Source organism: Pelodiscus sinensis, chromosome 1, assembly GCF_049634645.1.
Source record: "Pelodiscus sinensis isolate JC-2024 chromosome 1, ASM4963464v1, whole genome shotgun sequence".
Lineage (NCBI taxonomy): Eukaryota > Metazoa > Chordata > Testudines > Trionychidae > Pelodiscus > Pelodiscus sinensis.
This window is the reverse complement of record NC_134711.1, coordinates 335,720,950-335,731,180: the sequence shown is the minus strand read 5'-3', so window position 1 is coordinate 335,731,180 and position 10,231 is coordinate 335,720,950.

Sequence of the window (10,231 nt, the reverse complement as noted above, 5' to 3'; positions counted from 1 at the left end):
TTGGCTCTGTCAATTTGTTTTTTCACTTCCCCAGGTGGGTATCTCAGATTTATGAATGCTCTATAAAGATCCCCTAGGTGATTGTCTCTGTCTGTGGGGTGGGAGCAAATCCGCTTGTATCGTAGGGCTTGGCTGTATACAATCGACTGAGAAATGTGTCTGGGATGGGAGCTGGAAGCATGAAGGTAAGTGTAGCAGTCGGTGAGTTTCCGATATAGGGTGGTGGAAATCAGTCCATTATTTAACTTTACTGTAGTGTCCAGGAAGTGGATTTCCGTGGTGGACTGGTCTAGGCTGAGGTTGACGGTGGAGTGGAAGTTGTTGAAATCCTTGTGGAATTCCTGAAGAGTCTCTTTTCCATGGGTCCATATGATGAAGATGTCATCGATGTAGCGTAAGTCAAATAGGAGTGTTAGGGGGCGAGAGCTGAGGAAACGTTGTTCAAGGTCAGCCATAAAGATGCTGGCATATTGTGGTGCCATGAGAGTGCCCATGGCTGTGCCGCCGAGTTGGAGATAGAAATTGTCTCCGAATTGGAAGTAGGAAAGAGAACACAAAGAAGCCTGTTGGTGAGCATTTCAGCCTGCCGAACCACAGTCTGACAGACCTGCAGGTAGCTGTCTTGTCACAAACCAGCTCCACAAGCCAGATCCAAGAGAAGCCCTGGAATCTTAATACTTAATAACCAATGAAGGTGCAAAGAGCTCTCTGAGTGGTATCCTTCCTTTCTTAGGAATCTATTCACATAGATTTTTATCTGCTTAGGTACCTATTCTCTAGATACTTAATGATGCTCTGTCTCCCACCCCTCCCTTTTTTTTGATGCTCTGTCTCCCACCCCCTGCCTTTTTTCTCTCCCCCTCCCTTTCCCCTCTCCTGTTTATTTCGAGTTTTCATATCCCCAACTCATAACTCTGGTCTTCTGAAGAAGTGGGCTGTGCCCACGAAGCCTCATGATACCATCTACATGTTTCGTTAGGTTATAAAGTTCTACCACACCATTTATTGTTTTTTTCTGTAACAGACTAATTCAGCTACCCCGTGCAGCTCTCTGGGGGAGGGAACTCCAGTCATTAGGAAAAATGAGGTGTTAGTAATGGGGGATTAGATCATTAGAAACATAGACAGCAGTTTGTGATGACTGGGAAAACCGTATGATGGGTAACCTGCCTGGTGCGAAGGTTGCGGGTCTCTCGAGACTTCTAGATAGTCTTATGTGTAGTGCTGGGGAGGAGCCGGTGGCCATGGTATATGTAGTTACCAAGGACATTGGAAAGGGAAGGAGAGAAGTCATAAATGCCAAATTTAGGCTGCTAGCAAAGAGATTGAAATCCAGGATCTCTATTATTGTGTTCTCTAAAATGCTTCCAGTTCCACACGCGGCTCTGCCAGGTGGACAGGCAGAACTTCAGAGTTTCAATGCGTGGATGAGACGATGGTGTAGGGAGGAGGGGGTTAGATTTATATGATCAAACTGGGGAAACTTTGGGTATAGGAGGAGTCTATACAGGAAGGTAGGGCTCCACCTAAACCAAAGTGGAACCAGACTGCTGGTACTTAATATTAAAAAGGTTGTAAAAACTGTTTTTAAACTAAGGGCTGGGGGAAAGTCAACGGGTGCGGAGGAGCACATGGATCAGACAGAAACATCTCTTAGGGGAGGGTCTATTAATAGGGATGTTCTATGTTCTAGGCAGGAGGAAAGGATGGAATATGATAAAATATGGGGGAGATCAGATGAGAAACAAAACAAATTAATGAAAAAGAGTCTAACACATCAGTAAATGGCAGACAGATAAATAGCCACAAACATTTCACGTGCTTATACACAAATGCCAGAAGTCTAAATCATAAGATGGGTGAACTAGAGTGCCTAGTTTTAAAGGAGCCTATTGATAGAATAGGCATCATGGAAACTTGGTGGAATGAGGAGACTCAATGGGACACAGTTATACCAGGGTACAAAATATATCGGAAGGACAGAGCAGGTCGTGCAGGGGGAATGGCGCTATACGTGAAAGAAAATGTAGAATCAAATGAAGTGGAAAATCTTAAATGAGCCAAAATGTTCCATAGAATCTCTATGGATACTAATTCCATGCTCCAATAATAAGAATTTAACAGAAGGGATCTATTATCAACTACCTAATCAGGACAGTGATAGTGACTATGAAATGCTAAAGGAGATTAGAGAAGCCATCAAACTAAACAACTCGATAATAGTGGGGGAGTTCAATTTTCCCCATATTGACTGGGTACACGTCACCTCAGGACGGGATGCAGACATAAAATTTCATGATACCTTAAAAGACTGCTTCTTGGAGCAGCTGGTTCTGGAGCCCACAAAGGGAGAGGCTGTTCTTGACTTAGTCCTAAGTGGAGCGCAGGATCTCGTCCTAGACGTAAACATAACTGGACCGCTTGGAAATAGTGACCATAATGAAATAAAATTTCACATCCCTGTGGTGGAAAAAACATCTCAGCAGCACAACACGGTGGCATTTCATTTCAGAAAGGGGAACGACTCAAAAATGAGGAGGCTAGTTTAACAGAAATTAAAAGGTACAGTGACAAAAGTAAAATTCCTGCAAGCTGCATGGAAACTTTTCAAAGACACCATAATAAAGGCCCAACTTAAATGTATACCCCGAATTAAAAAACATAGGGAAAGAACCAAGAATATGCCAGTGTGGCTTAACAACCAGGTAAAAGAAGCAGTGAGAGATAAAAACACATCTTTTAAAAAGTGGAAGTCAAATCCCAGTGAGGGAAATAGAAAGGACCATATATGTTGTCAAATTAAGTGTAAAAATACAGTAAGAAATGCTAAAAATGGGTTTGAAAAGCAGCTAGCCAGAAACTCAAAAAGTAATAGCAAAATGGTTTTTAAGGACCTCAGAAGCAGGAAGTGGTGCTGTTGGATGATCCAGATACTAAAAGAGCACTCAAAGATGATAAAGTGATAGCAGAGAAGCTGAATTAATTCTTTACTTCAGGGTTTACGTCAGAGGATATCGGGGAGATTCCCAAACCTGAGCCATTCTCTGTAGGTGACAAATCCGAGGAATTGTCCCAGATTGAGGTGTCATTAGAGGAGGTTTTAGAGCAAATTGATAAACGTAACGGTAAGAAGTCACCGGACCAGATGGCATTCACCCAAGAGCAGTGTCCCCTCTAAGATTTCCAACCATTAGCAGATGAGTTTGGGGTTGTGTACCAGGACTGAGGTCATGTTCACTGGTGTGGGTGTGTGCCACCGTCGCCCCCATGTTATTAACACACACACATTCCCAGCCGCTGGAGTGGAACCCTCCCTTGCCCCCGCCATGTGCTATGTCCCATACGCAGCTGCTGGAGCAGACCCTGGCCATGCGGCAGCTCGTGTTCCTGGCCCCAACCACCAGAAAAGGCCCCATCCCCCTGCCCCATGGCAGACCTGGCTACCAGAGCAGGCTGCCCCCTACCAGCTGTGACAGGTCCTGGATCCCTGCCCCAGCAGCTCGCTCACCCTGTCGTCTCAGCTGGCCCCACCCTCTGGTGACACTGCTTGCTGTGGAAGTGCTGTTGTGCGGCTCTCCAGAGGAGGTGGGTGGGGGGAAATGTTTTGCGTGCGGCAGTGCAGGTCTGCATCTTGGCAGAAACTATGCCCAAGAGCCCAGATGGGAAGCTGGGGAACTAGTCATTGTGATTTGTCCATCCATGTATCCGACAGTTCTGTCTTTTACTATAGTATTAACCTGGGGCCATTTAAAAAGAGTCACATGGGTTCTCCTGCCATCATTTGGGAGAGGAGATGATTTTAAAACATAGGATCATAAGAACATAAGAACAGCCATACCGGGTCAGACCAAAGGTCCTTCTAGCCCAGTATCCTGTCTGGTGACAGTGGCCAGTGCAGGTGCCCCAGAGGGAGGGAACTGAACAGGTAATGATCAAGCGATCTCTCTCCTGCCATCCATCTCCACCTCTGACAAACAGAGGCCAGGGACACTATTCCTTACCCATCCTGGCTATTAGCCATTAATGGACTTAACCTCTATGAATTTATCTAATTCCCTGTTAAATCCTGTTATAGTCCTAGCCTTCACAGCCTCCTCAGGCAAGGAGTTCCACAGGTTGAATATGCGCTGTTATTTACTTGTTCCCATAACACAAGGACTAGGGATCATCAAATGAAATTAACAGGCAGCAGGTTTAAAACAAACAAAAGGAAATTTTTCTTCACACAGCACACACAACCTGTGGAACTCCTTGCCAGAGGATGTGGCGCAGACTAGGACTTTAACAGGGTCCAAGAAATAACTGGATAAATTCAATATCTGTGAAGCCGCTCTACTCTGCACTAGTTAGGCCTCAGCCGGAGTACTGTGTCCAGTTCTGGGCGCCACATTTCAAGAAAGATGTGGAGAAATTGGAAAGGGTACAGAGAAGAGCGACAAGAATGATTAAAGGTCTAGAGAACATGACCTATGAAGCCAGGCTTCATGAACTGGGCTTGTTTAGTTTGGAAAAAAGAAGATTAAGGGGGGACATGAGAGCGGTTTTCAAATATCTAAAAGGGTGCCACAAGGAGGAAGGAGAAAATTTGTTCCTCTTGGTTTCTGAGGACAGGACAAGGAGTAATGGGCTTAAAGTGCAGCAGGGGAGGTTTAGATTGGACATTAGGAAAAAATTCCTAACTGTCAGGGTGGTCAAATATTGGAATAAATTGCCAAGGGAGGTGGTGGAATCTCCCTCTCTGGAGATATTTAAGAACAGGTTAGATAGACATCTGTCAGGGATGGTGTAGACGGAGCTTGGTCCTGCCTTGAGGGCGGGGGGCTGGACTCGATGACCTCTCGAGGTCCCTTCCAGTCCTATTATTCTATGATTCTATGATTCTATGATAAGAGCAGAAAGGACCATGACTGATTCTATCCCATCACAGTCACATTGCACTGCGTGTGTGGAGCAGGGGACCCCCTCAGCCAGAGCTGGTACCTGTGAGTGCTGAGAGGGATGTGTCTTCCCTGGAACCCCCCTCAGGCAGCCACGTCACCTCTCTCAGCCCAGCGTCCGCAGTAGCGTCCTACACCGAAAGCCGGCACAGAGCTGGGCACCATTATAATACAGCTCTGTGGGGATCCAGGGGGGTTGGCTCTGCCTTGGGGCATTTGAATGTAAACAGGCTGGAGAGGAACCTGTTTTCACTTCTCAGCTCATTCTCCAGCGTTAGTAGCAAACAGCAATTAAAGGCCGGTCCCAAAGGGGAGGAGAACTCCTGGGCTCTGAGCTGAATCAGGGAGTAATTGGCTGCTCTGGGGTTTTGTGTCTATTTAAAAATGATGTCTGATTAGAAAGAAACCGAGGGACAGTGCCCACTTTTCCGTGGGTCTGGCTCAGGCTGCTCCCAGAACAGGAGACGGAACAAGGATAGGAGTCTGAAGTTGCATTAGGGGAGTTCTTGTTTGGCGATTAGAAAAGCAACCTCTTTCACTGAGACCATGTCTACACGAGGAAATTATTTTGAAATATCTAAATTTGAAATAACTCCTGAAAAAACCAAAATTGAACTAGCGTGTCCCCACTGTAGGGGAGCCTGGGAACGAGTCCGAGGCAGGCTCCGGTATTGTGCAGGTGCTACCTTGACTTAGTGTAGTTCACTCGCCAATGCCGTGGCACCTAGACCATGTACAGCAAGAGAGCTGAGAGCAGGCTGCATTCATCACTCAAGCTGTAGAGGCTCTGATACTCGGCTTCAGAAGGCCCATGTTCGAAGTTGTGTAGTGGTGGTTACAGAAGCACTGGGGAGTACTTATTTGGAAAGAGCAGTGTAGTAATCAGAGAGCCTGGCCATGGAGACCTAAGGCCAGAACAGCAGTCAATGCTCTGCTAGGGTACGTCTAAACTACATGCCTCCATCGACGGAGGCATGTAGATTAGCCAGATCGGCAGAGGGAAATGAAGCCGCAATTAAAATAATCGCGGCTTCATTTAAATTTAAATGGCTGCCCCGCTCTGCCGATCAGCTGTTTGTCGGCAGATCGGGGCAGTCTGGATGCGCCGCGCCGACAAAGAAGCCTTTCTTGATCGGCACAGGTATGCCTCGTGAAACCAGGTTTACCTGTGCCGATCAAGAAAGGCTTCTTTGTCGGCGCGACGCGTCCAGACTGCCCCGATCTGCCGACAAACAGCTGATCGGCAGAGCGGGGCAGCCATTTAAATTTAAATGAAGCCGCGATTATTTTAATCACGGCTTCATTTCCCTCTGCCGATCTGGCTAATCTACATGCCTCCGTCGACGGAGGCATGTAGTTTAGACATACCCCTAGTGTCAAGCAGAGCTAAGCTGCGAGCAAAAGGCAGGTCCTGCTCACAGAAACTTGCCAAGACCAGGGCTCCTGATATTGCAGAAACACACAGACCTAGGAGGTGCTGGTCACAGGCCATGCCTGTAAACGTTCCAGGAGGATGGTGAGAAACCATTTCATTGCAGAAACCTCTTGGTACCGGTACGCTCTCCATAGATAACAAAGACATACCGCCCCGGTTCAGTACTGGGTTGGGATGAGAGCATGATGGATAGGCATGTTTTGATTGAAGCACCTTGTACAAGGTAATGGGTTGTATCTAGGTACGCCAGGGGGTGTCAACCTAATACTTTTAAGGGTGGCAACCTGGTACATAAAGAAGTGATGTCAGTTGTTTGCGCCTGTCTATAAAAGGGCCTCGCAAACCGTGGACATTGACCGACCTTGAGGGGGGAAGGTGCGCTAGGCAGCTGAAATGGCAGGTGCACAGTGGTTTTACTCTGGCTAACCGCTGTTAATATCTGTTACTTGGCAATAGGCCGGCTATGTGTCAATACATTGTCAACGCTTGCAGAATGCACAGTGAGAATTTCTGCTACCATCGCATTTGACACTAAACCTGCTCGATGATTTTATCCATGCCTGCATCTGTCGTTTCCGGAAGCACTCAGAAATCTCCTGTGTTGACCCGAGTGCACGGGGTCTAACACTCTAGATCAAAAGCGGCGAGGAGTCCTGTGGCACCTTATAGACTAACTGAAGTGTAGGAGCATAAGCTTTCGTGGGCAAAGACCCACTTTGTCAGATGCATGTAGTGGACGAAGTGGGTCTTTGCCCACGAAAGCTTATGCTCCCACACTTCAGTTAGTCTATAAGGTGCCACAGGACTCCTCGCTGCTTCTGCAGATTCAGACTAACACGGCTACCCCTCTGATACTTGAAAGAGTTGGGTTTCTTTCGTTTAGAAAACAGAAGATCAAGGGAGCACTGACATTGACACACACAGCCAAACGTTTATCATCACTGACAGAGGAGAGGTCCTGTCGGGAGTGCACCGGGACAGCCCCAAGAACCCTGACCAGACGACACTGAGGTTATGTCTAGACTGCAAGCCTCTTTCGAAAGAGAGCGTCTAGACTGCACGCGGAACTTTCGAAAGAGCAAGCCGCTTTTTCGAAAGAAAGCACCCAGTGAGTCTGGATGCTCTCTTTCGAAGAAGCCCTATTTACAGTCAAGAACACCTTCTTTCGAAAGAAGCACTTTCGAAAGAAGACGTTCTTCCTCGAGAAATGAGGTTTACCGCCGTCGAAAGAAAAGCCGCGTTCTTTCGATTTAATTTCGAAAGAACGCGGCTGCAGTCTAGACGCAGGTGAAGTTTTTTCAGAAAAAGGCTACTTTTCCCGAAAAAAACCCTGAGTCTGGACACAGCCTGAGACACTGGCAGCACAACAAGCCGCAGTGCAGTGTCCACACCAATGCTATTTCAAAATAAGGGTGGTTCCCTCAGGAAAGCAGGAACACAGATTTCAAAAGAACCAGTCTGTTATTTCGAAATAAAGGGTTTGATACTGTGGATGCTCCACTTATTATTTCAAAAGAAGGGGGGTTATGTTGAAACAGCTCCCTCATGTACACCAGGGCTAGGTGGGTGGGGAAGCGCTGGGCTGGGTTCCCTAGGGCGGGGGTGGAATCTCCATCCCTAGAGGTGTTTGAGTCCCGGCTTGACAAAGCCCTGGCTGGGATGATTGAGTTGGGTTGGTCCAGCTTTGGGCAGGAGGCTGGACTCGATGGCTCCTGAGGTCTCGTCCATATTTTCCATGATTCTATGTGCAGTATCCCTGTAAGGCTTCTGTACCACTCCAAGCACGTTCAGAACTTTCCCCCCAACTCATACATGTTGCCCCTTTTCTTAGGATTTATTATCAGCACCAAATCCGTGCTTATAAGGGTGACCTTCAGCAACTTATTTGCATCGTGATACTGAACAATAAGAGCAAATCTTTTACAACAGGCTGGTAATTCCTGGTGTTTCCATTGTGCCATTCCTTCTGCTTGAATGGCGTGGTGTGTTCATTGTGTCTTCCTACTCCTCCATAACCCTCACCATGGATTTCTTTCCCCCTCAGTGTCCCCTTCAATAGCCTCTCCAGTTAAGTTCATTTTTCAGTTCCCTGTGTTCCAGGGTCCGGTGTGGTAAGGCTGTAGGGGCCTTTGTGTGGTGGCTAGCCCTCTGCGGAGCTCTTCCCCAGTCCCAGTGCTCTGCCTATGTCAATAAAACCAAGCAACCCCATCCAGGATTTCCCAGGGATGCCACTCCCAGCTCGGGGACACACTCTACCCCCCACCCCGTCACCCTTTCCCGGAGTGTTGTGCTCTCCAGCATTTTGTGGGATGGGGTTGGAAGTGAGCTCAGCATTCTGCAAGGTGTGTAGGACAGTTGCTGCCTTGCTGAAAGTGTCTTCCTAGAGCTGGCTGTCGAGCAGTAGGCCATGGAAGGAGACAGCAGCGCGTTCTGTGTAAAGGCCAAGAATGCATCCATCGGCTGCCAAATGATACTCGGTAGGCGTAGCAGATGCTGCTTTCTTTTTTGGATCTCTCATTGAAGAGGATTTGTGTACTCAGGACCCGTTTGAAGTTAGGAGTTGTGACGTACATCACTCTGCCCAGATGGTCCAGGATCTCATCAATCTGGGGCATTAGATAAATGTCATAATTAACGCTTTGGACATCTATAGAGTTGGGAGAATTGCATCGGGCTTCAGGAATAATGTGATGGGATTGCTCCACTGTTCCATGAGCATGCTATGATCCCCGTCTCCAGCATTACTTGGACTTCCTTCTCCATGATCTCCCTCATCTGTCACAGGGGGAGATAGGTGATCACCTGGACTACTTCCCTTGGGGTCCTCAGGATAGTGTGACACGTGGCCATGAGGTGGCCTGGAAGTACAGTAAAAATTGTGGTGAAGGCCTTCATCAGGCTTGTTTTGATGGCTTGGCTGTCATGGTGTGACACAGTTGTGGGTTCTGAGTTACAGCCATATCAGGAACCTGGGGGCCTGGTGCGGTTTGAGAGGATATGGGATGAGTTGCAGTCCCTCGTGGCTGGAGAACCAGTCCCACCCAGCAGACTATTTTGTAAGGGCCTGGCCTGTAGGTGAGGAACTTTGACTCCTGCAGTGGAAGAATCAGGACCACCCTGTCCGTGAGCTCAACCCATAGAATCATAGCATGGGAACACTAGAACTGGAAGGGACCACAGGAGGGCATCAAGTCCAGGACCAAGCACCATCTAGACCATCCCTGACAGGTGTCTGTCCAACCTGCTCTTAAATATTCCCAGGGATGGAGATTCCACAACCTCCCTGGGCAACTTATTCCAGTGTTGAACCACCCGGACAGGCAGGATGTTTTTCCTAATGTCCTTGCGAGGTTGACGGGGCATGTTCCCAGACCTCTCTCATTATGTCCTGAAGGTCATGGAAGATGAACCATGGCTGTAATACGATCTGTCTCTGAAGCTTGTGGTGAGCTGCCTATGAACTGCTTAGTGTAACTGCCTTACGCTAATCCAGGAATTTAAGCACGGGGATGGTTAGGAAGTACAAGGTTACTTCAAAAGCCCATCGTTCACCTAGGCTGAGTCTAGACCACATTCGAAAGAGGAATGTCAATGAAGGAAATAAAAAAGGCAAACAAAGCACAGATTTACAAATCTCGTGCTTCATTTGCATAATCGCGTCCAATCGCTTTTACGAAAAAGGTTTTTTTCGAAAAATAAAATAGTCCAGACGTGGTACTTTTGAAAAAAAACCTTACATTTCTATCACTTTTTTGAAAGAACTTTATTCCTGAAAAAATGAAATTGACATGGTTCTTTTGAAAAGGGAGGGAGTTCTTTCGAAAGAACCACGTCTGGACTGCTTTTTTTCCCCAAAAAA